This window comes from Nannospalax galili, unplaced genomic scaffold, assembly GCF_000622305.1.
Source record: "Nannospalax galili isolate Female #2095 unplaced genomic scaffold, S.galili_v1.0 scaffold266, whole genome shotgun sequence".
In the NCBI taxonomy this organism is placed as follows: Eukaryota; Metazoa; Chordata; class Mammalia; order Rodentia; family Spalacidae; genus Nannospalax; species Nannospalax galili.
Window position 1 is genome coordinate 630,747 of NW_008355390.1, and position 23,315 is coordinate 654,061.

The following is a 23,315-nucleotide window of genomic DNA, read 5'->3' on the forward strand; positions in this document are numbered from 1 at the left end:
AACTTTATTAAATTTTTAAACCAATTTCCCCAGTAACACTGATCTAAAATGACCTATCAGTCTCTGTGATAACTTCTTCAAGTTTTATCTTCTTATCTGAAATAAAGAGGTCTTCATGAAAAAAAATAAAATTTAGGTTTTTCATACAAAGAGTCAAGACGTTTTCTTTCAGTGGCACCTCATTTATCAGACAGGAACAGACCCTGCCCCAAGAGGAGGCACCTGTTTCTATTCTGCACTAATGACAAGGGACAAAATGGAAAAACATCATTACGCTGTCAACAAAAAGAAAGCTTTGGATTGTTTTCTTTTCTAAGCTACAGTCATTTGTAAAGGAAAGACTCATAGAAAACAAGTGCAAAGACATGTTATAGAATGTAGCTGTGTATGTAGTGTTGATTTGGAAACTTAAAACACTTTTGTCATGAAAGACTTTATAATGTGGGATGAGTGGGAATGTGTACATAAAAAGTTAATCAAACAATATTCTTTAATATTTAACATTAAAATTATTAAAAGATTAAACCTCTTTAATATCCTTATAAGAATACTGAACAAACTATGTTTGGGTGGAAGGTTTTGCCAAGTGCAAAGTATCTAAAAGGAACCTTGAATGACAGGCAATAAATACAGATTAATGGGCATCTGTGATAAGCTACCTGCTCTTGTAAATTCTTCACATGTGTCATCTTGACTAAGCTTTTCCTGAAGTCTATGACATTGAGGCTAGAGGTCTACAACTCATTTTGGAATCTGAAGTTCCAAATCTAAATTATTTTGAAATGTACAAGAATTTTCAAGGATTATGGCCAACTAATTTTGAGACAAAACTAATTATACTATTTATTTACTTACTTTCATGTAAATATTCATACATATTATGAAGAAATATTAACAAATTTCCAAACAGCTGCTACATTTGACACTCTTGGGGTATTAGTGATATAGAACTGACTGCTTGACCTCCCTATTGCTTTCATAAAATTCAAAGGATTCTAAATTCTGGAACATATTAGGGGCCCAAGACTTTCACACTGATCCACATTTAGTTGCCTGCTCAATGTACTAGAATTAATGAGATTCATAAGCAGGAATTTTTTAGGTAGATTATGAAAATTGGAAGTTAAATTTTATATCATAGGCACGGTGACCTAAAAGCAGGAGCTTATATTATGTGTGGGAGAAGCAAGTAGCTGCCTGCATCTCCTATTGTGAGACTAACCATGGAAAGGAAGGAGACAGGAGGAGGAACTGAGGTGAGGCTCTGGTGGTCAACCTTTAACTATGGAGTTCAGCCTAAGTGTTGAGACAACAGGGTCATGAAAACATTTGAGGATACTAAATTAAATTCTCTCTCTCTCTCTCTCTCTCTCTCTCTCTCTCTCTCTCTCTCTTCAAATGTGTGTGGGCATATATCTGTATGCAGGTGCATATTCAAATGTGAGTGTGCACGTGTAGACCAGGAGTGGACTTCAGGGTTTTCCTTGATCACTCTACTCTCTATTTATTGAGGCAGTGTCTCTCTCTCTCTCTGAAACTAGAGCTCCTTGATTCTGGCTAGTCTAGCTAAGCAGCTTTCCTTAGGGATCCCTATTCTGCCTCCCAAGTTGTAGGATGAGAGGAGGCTCTCATGCTTGCCCATTACATGGTTTCTGGGAATCTGAATTCCATTCCTCACATTTGTGGCACAAGAACTTTACCACTGAGCCATCTCCCCAGCCCATGATATTAATTTTTAAGAGAAAATTCCAGCAAGAGGCTGGAGAGATGGCTCAGTAGTCAAGATAACTGGCTGGTTTTGCAGAGGACTTGGGTTTGGTCTCCACCAGCACATGGGGGCTAACAACCATGTGTAACTCCAGTTCCAGGAGATCTGACACCCTCTTCTGACCTCTATGGGTATTGCACAGCATGGTGCACTTACATGCAGGGAATACAATCCTACACATAAAATATTTAAAAAGAAAATTCAGGCAAGTGGAAAAGAATGTGTACTGTAATGGAAAACATGAGTGCAAATTTAGAAATCAGTTGGAAAAGTACTAGAATATTTTAGCTGCAAATCTTCAAATAAATTATGCCTATGTACAGTACAATGGCACTCTGCATGGGAAATCAACCTGACCTCAAGTAGTAGATATTAAATTTCCTGAAGTGACATGTTTAGATGGTTACTTTGGAATTTAGGTGGCAGTAGGTAACAGGATGATTTGGATTCACTGTAATACTCGACAGCACACAGAGGTTCTTCAGAATTGATAAATCAATAAAAGGACACTACTTCCTTTTAACAAAATCAAGCAATATTCAGTTTTGCAGTCAATATTTCTGTTCATTCTTTGTCATCTTTTAGCCCTCTGCTTTATGACATGTGGTTGCATTAAGTCAATTTACCACTAAACCACCAAATCACTCTTTTTAGAAATGTTCTTTTACTTTAATTTTTTTCTTTTATTTATTTATAATACTTGTCCCTAATTAGATCTTGAAAACAAGAAAAAAAATCATACCAAGGGTGGCAAACTTCTAATAAAAATGAGAGAATAAAATCATACAATGGAAAAACTTCTTAGATTTAGACTGCCATAGATCAGATACTGTCTTCTCTATGGACAGACACTCATATATGAAGGGGTATAGCCTGTTTTTAAAATGGTCTTACTTACATAGAATTTGAATTAACAGTAGATATGTTTATTAAGTTTTTTAAAAAACTGGTTAAAATAGAAATTAACAGAATTTTATAACAGAACACTAATATATATTCTTAAAAAATGATTTACTTAGGAGCTCCATGTCAAACAACTAGGTAAGTATTTTTCTAAATTTAATATTCAGACTTGGACATAAAAGACTGTAATTACATTAAATGTTGATTTTCTTTCCAGACTTTAAAAAGTACACCCAGTTTCATCTGCTGTTCCAGTCCCATACTTTACTAAACAATAGCATTTAACAGTGGAATCAGGAAGATTAGTTGTGAATACCATTCAAAAGTAGATGGTAAATAGAACAATGAGTTATTTTAGAAAAGAAAAGCAACAGTATGAGATGGTTGATTTCAGAAAGCAATAGGGTAGTTGAGAATGTGCATTTTCTCTTTGGGAAATGAGAAAACTAGAAATACATGAAACCTGGATTTTCAATGATTTGCTTTTTCTTATGTGAGCTATCATTATGAGAATTGAGGTGTATTCTTTGAAGTTTTTCCCGAGTTTAATTAATGCACATATTTCAAAAGAAACTAAAAATGAAGATATGACAAGTGAAACCTCCAGGTAACATTTATTAAAAAGAAAAACATGAAACACTGCTTTAAAATGTTCTTAGATATTCATCACTGATTTTTGTTTTGACCTTCATGATGGCAAGATACAAACACTTTCCTGCTTCTTTCATGACATCATCCTAAAAGACAACAATATATTACAGAACGCACTTTCTCATTTCATTCATATTCACTTCCACATTTGGATTAAGTTTTTATAATTTCACTTTGTTGGTAAAACCGTGATTAATCCTTATCTAACAAATATATGAAATAACTTTTGTTATCATTGTCAATTTAAATGGGAGGAGGGAAGGCATAGGAAGTAATTCTACAAGATCAGATAGCTATTCAGTGGTCTAGGTGTAATCTGAAATTGGGAAATCTGACTCAGGTATTCATTCTTATATTAATGATCTTTAGGAAGACAGCACATTTTCTAAGGGGCAGTACTAACTGCCAGTATTGTTTTGAAACTTTTTCCATTTAAGTTGTCCCATATTAAGCCAAAGGCAACAACTGTCAACGTCAGAATCACAATGCTGTGAACTAGCAAGTTCATTATTACGGGCAGGGCAGGGGGTAGATTCAGGAATAGAAATCCTCTGCTCCATTTTACTCTACTAATTAAAAGGTAATTCCAAGTAAGCTATGCCAGTTCATTACTGCTTATACCATTTCTGTGTAGTTTTATTAAACATTAAAGTTGCTTAATACTGATATAAAAATATTTAAGTTGTATTCATTTGACTTAGTAAATGTTAAAATAGCCCCTAATTTTTATGAAGCTATAGCTTGTAAATAGCATTCCCAAAAATATGCAAAGAAGTAATTAAACATATATACACAAAATTACTTTTGTTTTCCCCCATAGTTCTGGGATCTAACATTTACTAATCCAGTGTCCTACTACTGAGCTACAATCCCAGGTATAAAGTTATCTTATGAGAAATAAAATATTAGACTACAATTCAACTCACAGATGCAAAATATATGTTGGATATGTATTTATACCTCAGACGTTAATTCCTTTTTAAATTGTATTATGAATTTATTTCACACATCCGTAGTAATAACACTGATGTTCATCGATAAGGTTTAATAAAGACAATGATTCCAAGTTGCCACATACACTGATGCTCAGAAATTGACATTTTTTTTTACTGAAAATATACCAGAAGAAGGTATCAGATCCCCTGGAACTGGAATTACAGGTTGCTGTGTGCTGCCCTAGGGGTACTGTGAGCTAAACCTAATTCTTCTGCAAGAGCTAAAATCACTCTTAACTGCTGAGCATCTTTCCTGTCACAAGAATATTTTTTAAATGTAAGTGCTGGATTAATTTAACCTATTTCCTAGGTTTCTTATGCTGGTTCATCTCTGTTTAATATTTTGCACATAGTTATAATCTTCATGGGACCAACAATGTTTATATATGTGACTTTAAAAGGAATGCAGAAATGTATATTCACTACATGGGTGACAGATGAGCAGCTCTGATTTCAGTTTTAACCCTACCAGGAAGGATGTAGGGAATCTTTATGCTACATGGATATTCTGTGCTTGTTCCGCTTTCTTGAATCATGTACCTAGTAGGTATTTCATACTCAGTAGAAGAGAGAATAAAAGTGTAATTTAATTGTATAGCATTTTTTAAAGCTTCAGCTTCATTGGTGATCAAAATAAAGCTAAAACAGACAGGGTTCAATAGGTATTGATCATCTCATTTTTTGAATTAATTTTAGCATAATTTAATATAGTCACACATCACAATGAAATATTATTTGTATTAATTAACATTAGGACTTACAATAAATATTTCTATAGAGCAAAGCAATAATTTATATACAAAAATTTTCCTAGCAAAGTTGAGATTTATGATGCTCATATTGGTTAACATGATCACTTTCCATTAAAGGAAAACCAAGCATATATTTACTTTTGTTCCAAAAATATAACCCACTGACACCTTACACTCACCATTAAGATATTAGGAAGAAAGTCATTGGAAACAGCAATTTTGATGCATTTCTAAATTAAAAATTTGTACTTTATCCTTACATAATTATTTAAGACTAAAGAATGGCACACCTCATTATTACTGTTGCTCATTGTACATAAATAGTGAGATTTTAGTTTTTCTTTTGCTAGAATGCTATTGTTTTAAATATTTTATTTATTATTTTTATTTTATGTGTATGAGTGTATTGTTTTGCATGTATATATAAGTGGACCCATGTCATGTAATGCCTGGGGGGATTAGAAGAGTATGTCAGATTCCTCTGGAACGGGAGTTATGGATAGTTGTTCATCACCATATAGGTGCTGGGAATTGAACCTGGGTTCTCGGCAAGATCAGCCAGTGTTCCTAACCACCGAGCCATCTCTCCAGCTCCTAGAATGATATTCTTATGAATTATACTTATTTCTACATGATGATTGCTTTGGATAGCACCAGCATTGAATTAAAAAGTATACCTTTAAAACAAAGAACAGGAAATTTGTAACTATTACAAAGTTTTAAAAACAAACTGTTTTAATACTATAGGAAACATGCCAGACTTGTTAATTATGGAGTTAAACATCATAGTAATGCTTCTTGTAAAATGTTTATTACTTTATTCCTAAAGAATGGATATGATGTTGACCTACTAAATCAAGATGGTTAAGAGGAGGCAAGTAAAAATATCCTTGTTAGCTCACACTTGGGAGGCTGAGGCAGGAGGATTGTCATAAATTTGAGGTCCATTTGTGCAACATAATAAATTCCAGAAAAGTATGGGATATAAGTGAGACTCTGTTCCTGAAAGGAAAATACACACACGCACACACACACACACACACACACACACACACACCACAGCATGTAGACTCCCTCCCACAGGAACATACAGATATGTGTGTGGGAGGGTGTGTGGGCGTGGGTGGGTGGGTTTGGATGTGGTGATTAATCTGAATTTTCCAGTAAATATATCTGGAATCTCTAGAGAGAGGAGCCTTCAGCCATGACTGTGTATTTGAGAATGTTTATAGGGGATTATGTTGGGGTCATTAAGTGAGGTGACAAGACCTGCCCACCATGGGTGGCATCATTCTCCAGGCTGGAATCCTGGACTTCCTGCTTTATTACTGTGGAGATAGTATGATCAGCTACCTCAAGCTCCTGCTTCAGTAACTCCCCTGCCATGATAAGTTATACCTCTAGCTATGAGCCAATAAGCTCTTCCTCCTTTGTATGATATATGACTTGACCACTATTTCTCTTGATCATTATTTCTGATCAATTCAAAATAAATATAAATTATCTCTTTTAAAATCAGCTTTTCTGTCTAAGATGACCCCTGTTGTCTAATCTATGCTGTGAACCTGACCTTCTGGCAAGCACGATCAGAGGACTGCCAGAGAGTTTCATGATCAGTGAAAACCAACTGATACAAGATGAGATCCAGAGCTAAAGACAATAAAGCTCTCCAATCAATTATATTTTTTTCGGGCTAAATATACACATCATAATAATATGACAAACTCATGTTTTTTCTAAAATGTGTCCATTAGTTTGCAGATTCAGAAACTCTCAGGCATTGCCCATGTTTTAAAATGCAGTTAATAACTACCAGAAAATGCACTGCTGAAAGTTGTTCTCTTTCTATTAGGTGCAAAGACATCTAATTAGGCAGAAGCACAGTAGAGGAATTCGGTGTTCCTGCACGTCTGGTTTGTGAACAGGCCATCTATGAATTCACTTGAAAGGGAAACTTGCTGCCAGCTGGTGTCAGAAATGGAACCATTATCAAGCATTGTATAGCTGTCAAAAATAATAACAAGGTTCAAGCCTCATTGACCTTGGCCAAATTTGAGCTGGTTATTTGAAAAATAAAAATACCAGAAAGTGTTGTTACTGTTTACAGAATGTATACACTATAACTCCCAAGAAAAACATAGAAGCAATTTTTTATCATTTACTGTTGATTAATCTCCAGAAAATATGAAATTTTTGAAGCATAATAAATACAAATAAAAGCAGTTATCTTAAAAAATACTCTTTAAGCCGGGTATGGTGGTGCATGCCTTTAATCCCAGCACTCAGGAGGCAGAGGCAGACGGATATCTGTGAGTTCAAGGCCAGCCTGGCCTGCATGGTGAGTTCCAGGACAGCTGGGGCTACAGGGAGACCCTGTCTCAAAAAGACCAAAAAACAAAAACAAAAACAAAGCAAAACAAAAAAAAAACAAAGCCCAAAACTCTTTAAAGAATTTATTCCAGTTTGCCTTTGATTTCTTAGAAAGTATTCCTTTCTACAAAAATACACTTCTTTGTAATAAAATATAACTTTAGAGTCAATAAAAAATGTGTACATATTATTGCTTAGCCTTTACAAGCATTAGATACTAGTTTCCATAAAGTTTAGGAAGTGTGCTATCCTGTTCGTTTCAGTGTTAATCTATGTACTACATGAAAGATCTTTGAAAATTATATTTTGATATGCAACTTTAAAACTACTCATTTTACTTAAAGTAGCTTCTTATTAGCAATTTTAACTAGCACCCAGATGACGATCCCATATAGTTTGTCAATATGGTCAATGTAATAAACTACAAATTAACACCTGAGTTAATACACACAGTAAGTGAGTTGTTTAAGAACATATACATAACTTAATCTTACTTTTTTACAATCAAGAACATTTAGTATTTTATTCAGCTATTTTTTTTTTTTTTTTTGAAACAGAATCTCCATGTAGCCCTGCTGACTTAGAACTCACTATGTAGACAAGGTTGGCTGGGATCTCACAGAGATTCCCCTGCCTCTGCTTCCTGGAAGTGGAGACTAAAAATGACTATTTTTAAATTTATGATGATTCATCTTTCTTGGTGGAACAAATCACATTCAATATGAGCAAAGTCACCTGACCCATGAGACTGTCCAAATAGCATTAAAAACAATAAGCAAAGTCACTCTAAACTTATTCTCACTGCTTTCAAATAAATATCACTATGGTCAAAACAGTGTGTCTTGGGGCTGGTGAGATAGCTCAGCAATCAAGAGCATTGACCACTCTTGCAGAGACCTGGAGATTGCTTCACCCTCTTCAGGTGGCTCACAACCCTTTAACTCCAGTTCCAGGTAATCTGATACCTTCTTTTGATTTCTGTGGGCAACCCCCTCACATACAAACACACACACACACACACACACACACACACACACAAAAAAAAAAAAAAAAAAAGAGAAAACATTGACATATATACATACATACACATAAAAATTGGGTTTTATAGTTTGCTTATGTCATATATAAAAGTATGAGGCCAAATATTATTGTAAATGATTCTGTGTAAAAAAAAATAGCAAATTCAGTGTTTTGCTTACACCATAAAATTTCAGAAATTCAGATATTTAAAAATTAAGAAATTGATCAAGTTAATAAATCAGATACAGTTTATATAATAAATAATGAAAACAAGGGAATAATTAAAAGTTTATTTATTTATTTATTTATTTTTGGTCTTTTTGAGACAGGGTCTCCCTGTAGCCCCAGCTGTCCTGGAACTCACTATGTAGACCAGGCTGGCCTTGAACTCACAGAGATCCACCTGCCTCTGCCTCCTGAGTGCTGGGATTAAAGGCTTGTGCCACCACGCCTGGCTTAAAAGTTTAATATTTTAAGCATATCTAGTTAGAATATTTATTATTTATTGTTTAGAATATTTTCTGGGAGAACAGGTGAATTTACTGTTCTAGAAAGTATTTCTTGTAATGAGTCAAAACCTTGAGACTTCACTTTGTATGGTTCAAATATGCACAAATTGTGTTTAATGTGAGACCATAAGGCAAGGTCTATCTTCAGGGCTTTAACTAAAAAATCTAAACTTGAGATTTCAGCTATTACATTTTTGGTATCAGTCCTATATTTTAAACGTTATCTTTAGCCAAGTGTGGTGGTACATGCCTTTAGTCCCAGCACATGGGAGGCAAAGGCAGGTGAATCTCTGAGAGCTCAAGGCCAGCCTGTACTACATAGTAAGTTCCATGCCAGCTGGGGCTACAGGGAGGAGACCCTGTCTCAAAAAGACAAAAAAAAAAAGTTACCTTAAAAGAAAAAGCTAGTAATAACATCAGCATCTCGTTGTCTCTTAACATGAGTCAATAAATTATGCCATAATCATAAAAATAAATGTAACAAAGAAATAAAAAAGAACACCCTAGTGATATAAATAACATGGGAAAATCACACAGACAAAATACTGATATATTGTGAGTCAAATAAAAATACATGCACAATGTATGCTTTTAGTTATGTGCACTCAAAAGCCACTAAGCCAGTATACAGCTCTGGATGTGGAGAAGTGTGTAGGTAAGTCCTCTGAGTGCTGGAAAATTCCATATTCTGTTATCAGAAATGATTGCATGTATACACACATATGACTATACATGTATATTTAATTCATCCTGCTATATTCTAATAATCATGTATGTTAAACATAGCCATTCAAATTATTTCCAATTTCATTAAAAATTTCTAAGGACTATGTAATTTTTCCTAAGTGGTGCTAAATGGATAACTGAGCAAAATGCATTAAAAGATCAATGTGTTCTAGAATTTATAAATCATGGGTGTCATTTCAAACTGGAAATTTTGTATTGTACCATCACAGAAACAATACTTTGGCACCTCTATTTAATTTTATATTTTTAGTACTTTTTTCGTATTTGTGTCATTTAAGTTACATTCCTCATCAACTACATTTTTATAATGTTCAACTTCAAGAGACATCTGTGTACATATTCAACTAGAGCAAGGTGTATTTGGATTTGGAACTGAGGCTAACTTACTTTTTTATTGCTGGGGCCTAACATAAGATATAACACAGTAAATACTTGGTAAATTTTTTGAGGTTGAATTAAATAAAATTTACAAAAAAATGTCAAAAAAATGAAAATCAGAATATTTTCTAGCTGTGTGCAAATGACTTCAGGAGAAAGTGCCTTATGTAGAAGAAGAAATAGAACACCAGAAAGGAGATCTATGGGTAAGGCCAATGACATGGACACTGACATTTTTACCAGGGACAGAAATGCCATTTTTCCCTACAAGTCTCCATTTTCTCCATCATAGAATGAGGCCTGGAGAAATGAAACTGATTGATCATGACTCCATGATTAATGAGTAAACCACATGAGGTCTGGAAACGTGATTTTGACCAAACTCTTCCATGTTAATAAAGCTATTTTAAATCATAGCAGTCACATTACATACCAAGAATGACCTAAGAAATAAAATTCTATAAGATATGTTCTGTTCCCACATCTTCACTTACAATGTTAGTTCCACCAATGGGGGATATGAATCTGGTTTTTAATACAATTGTCAACTGTTCTATAATGGAGTTACAGTTTCATTTTATAGAAGCATGTGGCACTGTCAAGTCCAGAAATCAAAAGTAAACAGACATCAAAACACTTGTTTTGAGAAGTAAGGAACTTAAAGCAGGGTTCTGAGGATTTCCTGCTTCTGTGAGGCACCATAGCAAAGAGGAGTACTGGATGCTGTAGGTGGACACAGGGGAATGACCTGCTTTTCCATGTCCATGAATCTCCTCAGTTGTAAAAATGCATATGTTCGGGCTGAGCATGGTGGTATGCACCTTTAATCCCAGCACTTGGGAGGCAGAGGCAGGAAAATCTCTATGAGTTCAAGGCCAGCCTGGTCTATAAAATGAATTCCAGGCCAAGTGGGGCTGCAAGAAGAATCTGTCTAAAAAAAAAAAAAAAAAAAAAAAGGACCAAAAAAATTGTATAATATGTTGACAGATCTAATTATTGCAAGCACTTGAGAAATGTTTACCCTTATTATGCTATTCCACAGATCTCATTATTTTAAATCACTCATGTGCAAAAGAACCCATTATATTAGAAATGCAAACCTTGCACACAGGTTCTTATTCTATCTTATTTTTCTAGGGAAAAAATTGCTTTGTGACCAAAATTATTTTGTTAGTCATTGACAACGGCTAAACTTAGAACAATGAAAATGAAAAATGTATATCAGGTAAACTACTGCATCAAGGACCTGTATCTCCCAGTATTCTCTATCTGTGGCTCATTTTAATATTTTAGAACTTTGTATCACCTAGGAAGAGAAAGCATGAGAGAGAGAAACATTAGAGAACTATAGTTAATGTTTCTTCATACTGTCAAAGTATGTGATCACTAAATATGAAGTACACCACAAAATAAAATACATTAGAAGAACCAATAATACAAATGTAAGTCCTGATTATAAACACTTAATAGTACTCAAACTGAGAGAAAATTTATCCAGTACTTTGGCCTTCCTATCTGTAAAATGAGATGATGCTATCAGCCCCACTTTTCATGGTTATTTGAAGGACTTTAAGAGAAATATGAAGCATGCTGCAGAGAATCTGACCCACGGCATCAGTCATGGTGTGTATAGTAAATACAGAAATCATTCACTTGAAAAAATGCTGTAGACAGGACAGATAAAGGATTCCATCATCATACCCATAACCAGAGATAGAGCTCTGTAAGGCCAAACTTTTTAAATTCCTTCGGTAATACGCCTAGAAAAAATTTATTTTTGTAATACTGGTGGATTAGCTAGGGTGAATATCTAGATCTGTGTATGAGAAAGATCCTGTGAAATTCCCACTCCCTGCTCACCTCTTCCTTTAAACTACCAGCATGCCTTCCCACTAAAGGATAAACAAAGAAAATAAAAAACAGACAAACAACAAAAACAGCAAAGACTACATTTAGTTGCAAAGGGGAATCTGCTTCAAGTCCAAGGATTCTTGATCAAGAGCAGGTCTTTATTATGATAATATTCATGACAGTCACTTATTGATACTGGGCACATAGGACGCAGCTTTGTATGAAATAGGCAGATTAAGAAAAATGATCATTTTCTAGAAAAATTGGTTTATGCTTGCTATGTTTCAAGTGTAATCACTAAGTTGTCTTAATGTCTCAGAGTTTTGGTCACCTGGTCGTAGGAGAACCTTCAGTTGGTTGGCCTTAGTGGGAGGTCTTAAGTTCTTTAGGAGATGTGCTTCAAGGTATTGTGAGCTCCTATCCCTTCCTCTTTCTCTTTTTTGCTTTGTGGCCATGAAGTGAGAAATCTTGCTCCATCTCATGTGCTGTCCTCCTGTACTACCCCACCATAGGTTCAAAGCCAAGGAATTAATTATCATGGACAGAAACTTTCTCAAAACCATGAGCAAAATTGATCTTTTCTCTTAATAATTTTTAAGATTTTATTCATTATTTTTATTTTATGTGTATGAGTGTATTGCCTGCATGTACGTGAGTGTACCCATGTCGTGCAACGCCACGGAAGTCAGAAGAGTGCTTCAAATTCCTCTGGAACTGGAGTTAAGGACGTTTTGTAGCCACCATAGGGGTGCTGGGAATAGAACCTGGGTCCTCTGCAAGAGCAGTCAGTGCTCTTAACCACTGAGCCATCTCTCCAGCCCCTCTCTTAATAATTTAATGGTCAATACCCCCCTTTATTTTTAAGACTGGGTCTCCCTGTAACCCAGCTGGCCTGGAACAGAGATGTGTCTACCTCTGCCTCCCAAGTGCAGGAATTAAAGATATGAGCCACCATGTCTGCTCACAATAGTCAATTCTTGTAATCTAATCTGTGAAAATAATATAACAGTCACTTTTTGTGTATGTGAGTGCGTGTGCATGTGTGTATGTGTGTGTGTGTGTGTAGACAAGAGGAAGATGTCAAGTATCTTCCTCAATGGCTCGACATCTTGTTTAGTGAGACAGATTTTTCCCAGGGAACCTGTCACAAATTAGACTAGGCAGGCTACCTAGAAAGCACTAGAGATCCTCCTGTCTCTACCTCCCCAGCACTGGGATTAGAGAAGCACAGTGAATGCTGGAATTTTTACATAGGTGTTGGAGCTCTGAATTTTGTTTCATACTTATATAGTAAGCACTTTACTGACTGAGTTTTCTCCTAAGTCCCTAGTGTTCCACATTTTTAGCAATTTGTTCACATGATATTCTCAATGTTTTCATTAACATTTGGCAAAGGAAAAATAAAGATATTTTTCACACCCTATTTTATGAACATGTATATACATCATATACATACATACAGTCTTTCCAGCTTTATCTAAGAAATTTTGCCCACTGTTATAAAATAAATAATATAAGTGACACAAAGGCATAGAGAACATCTTCCCAAGAAAGAAATAGTTGTGGCACCTGCTATGTATTTTGTTCAGTTGTGATTGCCAACACTACAATGATTCTGCAGCCACCAAAATGGAAATGGTGTCTGTTACTCATTGGCATTAATTCCCTCCATCTACTATCATGTACGAAACCCAGTGATGATGCTTCCAAATCAATTTAAAAACCATTAAAAAATGGAGTGCCTTTTAAGTCTATTATAATTTAGCTCATTTCTGCAAAATTTGGTTTAGAAGAAAGCAGCTGTGCATTTGAGCATCTGGAAATTACTTTTAATTGTACTTCTCCCAAGTGAGAAAGGAAACGCTCTACCTGCAATGCCATTTGGATTTCTGATGCACACAGATCCTTTTGCTCTCTGCACCGTTCCATTTTCAGCACATTATTCATCCACACTCTTATGTGATTTAGTTACTTTAAATTTAATTTTGAATTGGTTTTAAGATGGAAAATGTAAACTGGAGACTATTGACTGCTTTTTATCTTAGCTAAGAGCAAAGAATGAATTTCTTAGACATAGCTAATTCAAAAAACTCAAAATATGTAACTACTATTACAGTCATACTGAAAGATTTAGATATAGAAAATTTAAACATATTCTAGCTGAGAACAGGCCTAAAGACTTAAACTATGACTAAGCTCTATTTATTTAATTAATCAGTCATTGGTCTTGAATCAATCATATTAAACTACTTATTACTAAAATTGATTGATGGCCCACTAGTAACAAATACAGAATCCGGATTAAATTGGTTAGCACAAAGCAATCTAAATAGTTAACTGTTATCATTCTTTAAATGGTATAACTGATTACAACAATTTCATCTGTCAAATTTACCAATCATCCATTATTTCTATATCACCATTGATTCACTTCTTGACAACCCAAGAAGTTTTAGAAATAGCAAAATCACAAAGAAGAAGGAATTTTCTATGCACCAGTTTCTTTGAGTATCATTACCTAAATATACCATCTAAAACTGTTTATTGATTAAAAAGAATCCTTTCAGAAGAATATTTAAGAATGAACCCCAGGAATGGAAAGAAATCAGGTTAGAATTCCATAAAACATGCCAAGCAATATGCTGAGAAGTTCAAAAATTGCTGCACTAGCAGAAAATTCATACCACATCTAGATAAATATACTGCATGGAGAATGGGATTTTGATAGAGATTGCATTGAATATATATATATATATATATATATATATATTGCTTTTTTAGAGTTGGAGATATAGTTCAGTGGTCACACATTTGTCTAACATGCATGACCTCCTGGGTTCAATACCCAATGTTACAGAGAAGTGCCTTTTAAACTTGGCGTAGTGGCACATGCCTTTTATCCAAGCTCTTGGGAGGCAGAAGTAGGCAGGTCTCTGTGAGACAGAGGACAGTCTGGTCTACATAGGGAGTTTCAAGACAGCGGAAGTTACATGGAAACCCTGTCTCAAAACAAAGTAAAATAAACAAACAAAAAATGTCTTTTAAATGAGCAACTTATGGACAGTGTATCAAGTACAATTAGAATAAAGTCAATCCCCAAAGTCAATTTTAGCACACAGCATATGTTATAATACATTATTTTGAACAAGACACAGGTTATTAACTCACGAGTAGAGCAGGCATGTTCTATAATTTTGAGCAACATGAACTTCCATACACAGTTGTCTATTGTTCATGGAGATGCCATTTTCCAGACAAAATGAAAAATCTAACAATCTTTGGTAAAGCTGAGTCTGGTTGGTTATTACGCTGATTTGCTCAAGTGAATGGGCTGACCTACTAAACCTGGGATTTTAAAAATCATTGCACACAAAAGAACACTGTCTCTGTCACAAAACTCCAAACAGAGACACACAAGATCCAGTGTGTTCTGCTGTGACTCGTCTTCTCTATAGAAGTACCTGAGATTAATGATGAAGACCAGGATTAAACGGAGGGGGTGGTGGCTGAGAAATGCACGTGCCTAAACAGCATGAATCCCACAGCCTGGGCCAGCCTGCCCTGTGCCAGCACTTCCTTAGATCTTTGGTGAAAGGTAATAAAGGTCTATCTCAGGGCTTACTGTTGTTTATGTAGGACAGCATGTTGAAATTAGTTGTTATAAAATATTTTATGCTATTAATTTCAGTTGTACTTTCTATTTTAGTTTGTAAACCAAGTATTTTTCAAATTCAGACAAATGTTCAAATAAGACACTCATTCCTTTCAAAATGTCTGTAGATTGTAAAGTAGATAGTAAAAGTGAAGAAAAAATTTGAAGGTATTTTTTAGCCACATCCCAGCCTTTACAGAGATGGACTTCTTGTCACTGGGGAAAAAAGGAAATTGAGGCATCTGCTTTGGTTTTGAGGTATTTTGAAAGACAGGTATTATATAATATTTCAGTAGTAATAAAGTGAAATAATGACAAATTTAGCAAACATTTCCTTTTTAAGCAAATTATGACATTTTAGAGTATCCATAGATTATAAAAAATACAGTAATAATCATGTATTTAGCACCACTCCACAAACAAGTGAATGATCAGTAATATGTGAATAACTCAGAGCTCCAACTATCCAAATTACTGCATCTGACAGGATCTTTCATGCTCAGTCATGTGTTGGCTAACTCCCAATAAGAATGCCATTTTTTTCTTTATAAATCTAGACTAATATGTAACAAAAATAAAGTTAGAGCAAGACAAGATGTCTCACAGACAGATGTCTCAGGGCACAGGTGGAAATTCAAGTTGACAACACTTGAACACACTAACAAGAGAAACACTAGAAAGTTCTGAAGGCTGTTTCTTTTTAAGGAAATAAAAAAAAAAAAAAAACTCATCCTAAAAAACAGAGGAATCCTGGCTGACTTGTCACCTTGATTTCCGAGAGAAGATTATAAAGCAGGATACAATTTATCATTGTTTAGCTTGTAAAATGCACTCAACAACCAATATTAAAATGATATTAAATAGCAATATTTACTAAAAATAATTTAGGAATTAAACCCCTGTAAAGTTGGCAATATCTGCAAATCAAGACCTCTTCTACTTGATAAAGGTTTAACCTCAGAGATTCTCTATAGCCTATATTATTTAGATTTAAATTAGGCTACATGATTTAAAAATGATTTGCTTATCAAGTCTGTAGTTATATTTGGTCGACTGGAAAATGGTAGGTATTATCTAATATATAAAATGCTGCGGTTAAATCTATGGAAAAGTCTGAAATCCAATACATCTTGTAACCAATTTTTTTTAGTTTCAAGGTTTATTGCATGCATTTAAAATAGTATTATCAAAAGTTTGCATGAAATGCATCACATTTTATTTTGCACATACTTTCTCCAGGTTCACATGATTTTCTTATCTACTTTTGCTACTCCAAATCCAGAATCATCTTGCCTATCACTAATCTTTTATGACTGAGATCACTGAAGTGGTGCCAGAACTCAGTCATGACATTCAGTCTAATGTAGCAATGAGCTTATCTCATTGCTGGAATGTGGACCATTTAAACCAAAGCACTTCATCGAAAGGATGAGATGTTCACCTAAAACGCCCTATTGTAAATATTTCTCACGCATTAAATATTGCAGATAAAAAGTGTCCAAGTGTGCTTTCCAGTGCAGATTATAAGTTAATACACAATTATTTTGTGTCTCTTTTAACTGAGGAAAAGAGTTTTATGTGCCTGTTGCATAAGCGAAGCAAACAAAAATCCTTTCATAATAAAAACGGTAAAGCACCATCATTTAAATAAACAACTACAAATAAATTTTACTTTTTCTGAAATTTCTACATCTTAAAAATGAAACTGGCTTTAAAATGTCAAAAAAGAATGTAGAAAATAGTGGAACATTTTCAAGCTATTCTTGACAAATGCAACAAAAATTTAGAAACTTTAAAAAAAACTACAATTATAGATATTGTTTTTTAAAAAACATTAACTCAACTAATTCTCCCTAAAAGACTCCATCATAGAAAAACTCAGGTAACAACCCACCAGCATAGCAAATGAAAGTGAATTTTTCAACTATTACAACAAAGAATATGGCTTAGATTTCTCTATATGCTTATGCATTTATAACTCAACTCAAAAATATTTTTCAATAGTCAAGTATACATTTAAGAGCCTTTGAAATTAAAAACCAATATATATCTATGTGTGTACTCAAGAGTTCTTCATTTGAAGGCATTTGTGCTGTTATGGTCTCTAAGAGCAACAGCAAAAATATCTACAATTTTTCTCAAACTATTTCTCAGCAAATTTAGAGGAATACCCTACCAGTTTCAAATACTTAGTAAAATAATTGATACCAAATGGAGATAAAATAGAATGAAAGCTAAAATTAAATGGAAGACAGACCAAAAATAAAATGATTTTTAGGTGAGAATTGGCTAATCGATCTAATCCTATATTAGACCTGAAATTTAAATGATTCATTTAATAAAAATTAAAATATCTAACTATATTAATTTATTGTTATTAAATATGAAGGTTATATTAAATAATTATTCAGCTGTGAACTCATATAAAATATGAACTTATCCAAGTAAAGTTCTACAAATAGGCATTTATAATTTCCATGACTTTTGGTGTTGACCTAATATAAAATGTTCAAATATGCTATCCTCTAATTCAATAAATAGCAAGGTGTATACAATGCCATCATCACAATGCAAAAAAGTCACATTTATAAAATTGTACATTGTACATAAACATATAGAAAAAAGTCACATTTATAAAATTGTACATTGTACATAAACATATAGATTGAGCTGAAGGGAATATTATTCTTTAAATTTAAATTGATGTCACTTTGTTTTACAATCCAAATTAACAACATTCTATATTTTGTTAATGGAAAATAGACGTATGTATATGATAAGGATACCAGTTAAGACACTTTTAAATCAGGTTTCTACTAAAGGATAATTCATTTGATTATAATTAATATATTCAAAGAGAAAATGCAGCTATTGACTAAGATAAAAGTTATACTATAAATTACTGTAACTAATATAAAAGGTAAAAATATTTGAAAAAAGCAGAAAAATATTCCTTTAACTATAGCAGAGCAACTGAGATTCTATTGTTTTACTTTTAATTTCTTTGCCACTTGCTTATTTTTAATATTAAGATACTGCTGAAAATAGCTACATAAAATCTAAAATTGTTAATATCTAGCTCCTAGAATATTTCATTGTAAGTTGAGAAAAACCTTACTGTATAAAAGCACATATTAACATGGCAAAATTCAGTAATACTAAAACTAACAATGTTCCAAAAAGTCTATGTACTGTTGAGTCAGTTTCTCTCATGAGAAGTTTTCCATTATATTAAGGACAGCAATTAATCACAATTATTTAATTATTTGGCCATGTTTGCATACCAAACATTTCTAAGAAAAGACTGGTTAAAAATATCAAGGTGTCACATAGTTTTTAAAGTTATGTAACAGATGTCAACTTAAAAAAAAATCACAATATTGTAACATGCAAAAATAATTCCCTCTTAAGAAAGTATTATGCTTAATTATGTGCACGAAACTTCTAGAAAACTTCATTACTTACTGTTAACGGAGTATTACTTACTGAGATTAGCAGTTTCGAGAATTCATCTGTTATTTATCCCGAGGTGTTTTGAAAGTCCTTTCCTCACTGTATACGCCTCAGTGAGACGGTCAACCCTGCTCTGGTCTGCTGAGGGAAACAAAACAGAACAAAAATCTCCATGTCTTCTTTTGGATCATTCTTGTTCTAGTGTATTTTATGTGGCAACAGGCAAGAACTCCACGGTGACAAAAGCAGCAACGTGAGCAAGAAAACTGAATGCTTATTTCATATTTGCTGTATAAAGTCATTTTTGACATGCCTATACAACTGCTTGTGGCAGCTTTCAAACACGATTTCTAATTTAAAAAAAAAAAAAAAAAAATCGCTCCAGGTTCTTTAGAGAAAGCTTGCCGCTGGGAAGTTGATTTTGGCCAAATGCCAAAATCATGTGCAACGGGGCCTCATTAGGGATTCATGGCAACCTTCAGCACTCACAAAAAATGTGACCCAACAGGCTAAATCAGCGACTGAAATTAAAAAGTAAGAGACAAAGACAACTTACTTAATATTCCCTCCAAAGCAACATTAAACTTTTTTTTTGTAATTAAACCCTTGTTAGTCTAATGCACTGTCCCCGTTCTCAAATGATTGTACAATTACTCTTTAAAACTTGCCAATTGCACTTCTAAAGAACACTTTCTTTCTGTGTCAGTTTGCACAAATTTCGCTGTACAGTAAAACTATATTGCGACCAATTCAAAAGGAGAAAATGAAATCATAAAATACGCAACCTACAGTATTTTTAAGTTTTAAACAACCACCACCAACAAAAATAAGTAAACAATAGTCAATACATTTTCAACTTCTACAGAAGTGAGCACGCACCCTTTAAACTGGTATCGTTTGTATGAGCCAATTTCACTGCCACATTTTGCCCCCGAAGTAGATGTGATATGGCGCCTTACCGAGATGTCTTCTGGCTTTTCTGCAGGTCAAAAAGTTTCCTGCTTAAGCACACAGATATTCTTTCAGAAACCATAAAGGCCCTTTTATGAATTCCGCACTGTAACAGGCTGCTTTCCATAGCAGTTGAGAGCCCAGTGCTCAGCTCTCAAGATAAAATGCATGGCTAACACACAATCACTAGGAGAGGTTGTCTCCGGGAGAATTTATCTTAGAACGAAAGAAGCAAAAACGCAGCTTTTTTTTTTTTTAAATAGCAAGGAGGGTGCGGTCAGATGTTAGGTTTTTGCCTGAGAAAAGGGCCCTACACAGCACTAGGAACTACTAAATACTAGCAGAGCAGCCTGGGAAGGGAGCCAATGGAAGGACTTTGTTTGACCCAGCTGCCAATCTCCCCTGAAGCCGTGCGCCAGACTAAACACTCACACTATTTTAACTCAAATCAGGCTACAGCAGCTGTTTGCTTTCCGGCTCTGAGGAGCTCGGCACCCACATGGCCTGTGGAGTTCACCCGCGAGCTTTGCGAGCTGCCTGGCTGAAATCTGTTCCCGGATGGGACCCATCACTGGAGACAAAAAAATTAACCCTACCCCTCATGGTAGATGGAGACTGTTGTTCAGCTTCTGGATCTGGTCCCCGAAAGGCGATTTTTAAATCTTTTCAGTAAGAGCGATGTTTGACATCTTGGGAGAGATTTGGGATTTGCACATAGGACACCTACATGTCTTTTAAATTCTTCAAATGTGTTCCAATTAATACTAAAATAGCCATGTATGTAGAAATAACACTCCTATACTACAATTCTAAGAATAAAGATGGTGACCAGTCATGCCAACCCAACACCTTCCATCCTGGAGAGCTGACATTCTAGAACCTAAGACCTCATTCTAGAATGTCTCCTCAATGTTATCATCCAGTTCTGTAAAGTTCCTCCAGAAGCAACAGTGATGTATACACGTTTATTGCCTTCTATGAAAAATAGGTTAAATGACCCTATTCATTTTCCAACTATTTCTAATTTTATTTAGTTGCAAGTCCATGTGCAGAAATCACATTGTAAGGGATGGAGAGATGACTCAGTGGCTAAGAGCACTGGCTGTTCTTCTAGCAGATCCACATGGCAGTAAACAATTATTCATAATACCAGCTACCAGGGATCTAACGCCCTCTTCTGGCTTCCATCAGTATTGCATGCATGAGTGCAATTACACACATGTAGGTAAGCATTCATACACATAAATTTAAAAACAATTTTTAAAGAAATCACATTATGAGTTATAAAACATTGCAATGTGTTCATTGGTAGCATGTAGTAAAAGGAAAGTAGGAAGAAGTTTGTCAGAGGCAGTCTAATTTATGTAATATTCAAAATTATAGTTGTAACAGGAGGAAGAGATTTGATAATTATGATCAATTATACAACACATAGAAGCCAAACATGGGGCATGTGGGAAAATTAGTAAGTCGTTCATCGTGTGGAAGAGTGGAAGAAGTCACAAGGAGAGCAAGAACAGGAACTGCAAGTATTTTTACTTCTGACCAACTTATTGGGAAATCACAGTGAGGAAGGCCAGCATCCTTTTATTTATGGACTTATTTATTTTATTTATGGTCTTAAGGTTTCATCAGGCAGTAAAAGACTTAATTTTTTATTTTTACATAAATAACTTTAATCTGGCTGGGATGAGCAAGAATAAAATATTTCTGAAATATTCTGAAAGCGTTCCCATGAATTTTTTTGCAGCTTTGCAACTCTGATTTTTTTTTTTTGCCACATGTTTCTTTCTAATGAATTGATCATTACATTTCCAACTTTCTGAAATGGCCAACAACCATAGAAAGACATTTCTTTAGGCACCTGCTTGAAACCAACAGCTCCAAACAACTGTTAGCGATATTTCAGGGCTGAAGCTCTGAGTATTTTGCTTTGCTTCTACTTTCGTACCAAGTGAGTCATGTTTTTGTAGTGTGTGTGTGTGTGTGTGTGTGTGTGTGTGTGTGTGTGTGTGTATTTATGTGTGTATATGATATGGTGTGTACATGCTCATCTGTGTGTGTGTGTGTGTGTGTGTGTGTGTGTACATGTGGAGGCCAGAAGTCAACATTGGGTATCTTCTTCAATCATCAGCTACCTTATGTTTTTTCTTTTTTCAAATACATGTTTTATTGAAATTTTGTGTTGTTTCATACAGAACATCTCTATCAATCATGTTTATACCCAAGTCCCCACCAGCACCATCCCACAGCTCCCTTACTGGAGCCCATACACTTTATCATCCCTGTTAAGGCCCACTATGTCAAGTCAATGTCCTCCATGTAAATACATCCACTGATAGCCACCTTATTTTTAAAGAGGAAGTCTCTCACTGTGCTGGAGCTTACCTGTTTGGGTCAATTAGTTAGCCAATGAGTCCCTGGGATCATCCTGTCACTGCCTCCCCAGAACCTGGGCTGTATTTTGCCTAGCTTCTTATCTAGGTGCTAGGGATCTAAATACAGATCCTCATGCTTGTGTGTAGCCAACATTTGATTGATTGAACAGTCTTCCCAGCATAAAATGATTAATTTAATAGACAATGCTATTCATTCATATCAGAGGTAGCAAATATGCTGACAGTTCATGAATTAACAGAGTTGTATGGATACAGTTAAACTGAATGATCAAAGTCTTAAAAATGCATGTCATGATGAAGTTGCATAGCACATGTGTTATTCACCTTATTCTGAATGTGATACATGAGTAAATCCACAAGGTTCCTATTGGAGCTGGCTTCATATGTATTTGCGTATGATTTAATGCTCACAGTTTTCATGGAATTAAAGGAAAAGCTGAAGAATGGCTTCTCTTGCGCTTTTTCTGCAACTTAAGAAAATATTAAACTTACTTCTCTAAATGTTCATCAATGATATCTTGAATAATCACCGTTATCACCACTGTTTGTCCTTGTGTATATGCAGTACCCGTGGAACTTTATATTACCTTAGTATTGACTTCCTTTGCACTGCTTTTCTGTCACAAGTATCATGGAATGAATGTCATATGTTAAATTTGTTTCTCCCAGCACCTCAAAGTATGACATATGGAGAAAGAGGTTTTGCAAATGATAATTACTTAAAGAGGACATTATGGTGGCTGATAATTCAAAATGATTGGTATCTTTCATACAAAGACAAGATCAAAATACAAAAATACCTAGAGGCCTGACTATGTACCAACCGAGAGAGCAGTGCCCATAAGGAAGATCAGAAGACACCAATCCTGTCTTGTGATAATAGATGCCATGCTTCCAGAAGATGGAAAAAAAAAAT

At 34.6% G+C, this 23,315-nt stretch overlaps 1 long non-coding RNA gene and 1 other non-coding gene across 2 annotated transcripts in view; both read right to left on the bottom strand.

Annotated features, from left to right (window-relative positions):
• Positions 1-23,315, bottom strand: part of LOC108491745 — a 374,575-nt gene that overhangs the window by 111,705 nt on the left and 239,555 nt on the right. The window contains exon 5 of the long non-coding RNA XR_001872896.2: positions 19,083-19,190. This is a non-coding gene — a long non-coding RNA (uncharacterized LOC108491745). The remainder of the gene's footprint in view (positions 1-19,082; positions 19,191-23,315) is intronic.
• LOC115067610 lies at positions 21,780-21,915 on the bottom strand. The gene has a single exon (XR_003846997.1). It is a non-coding gene; the product is annotated as a small nucleolar RNA SNORA2/SNORA34 family (small nucleolar RNA).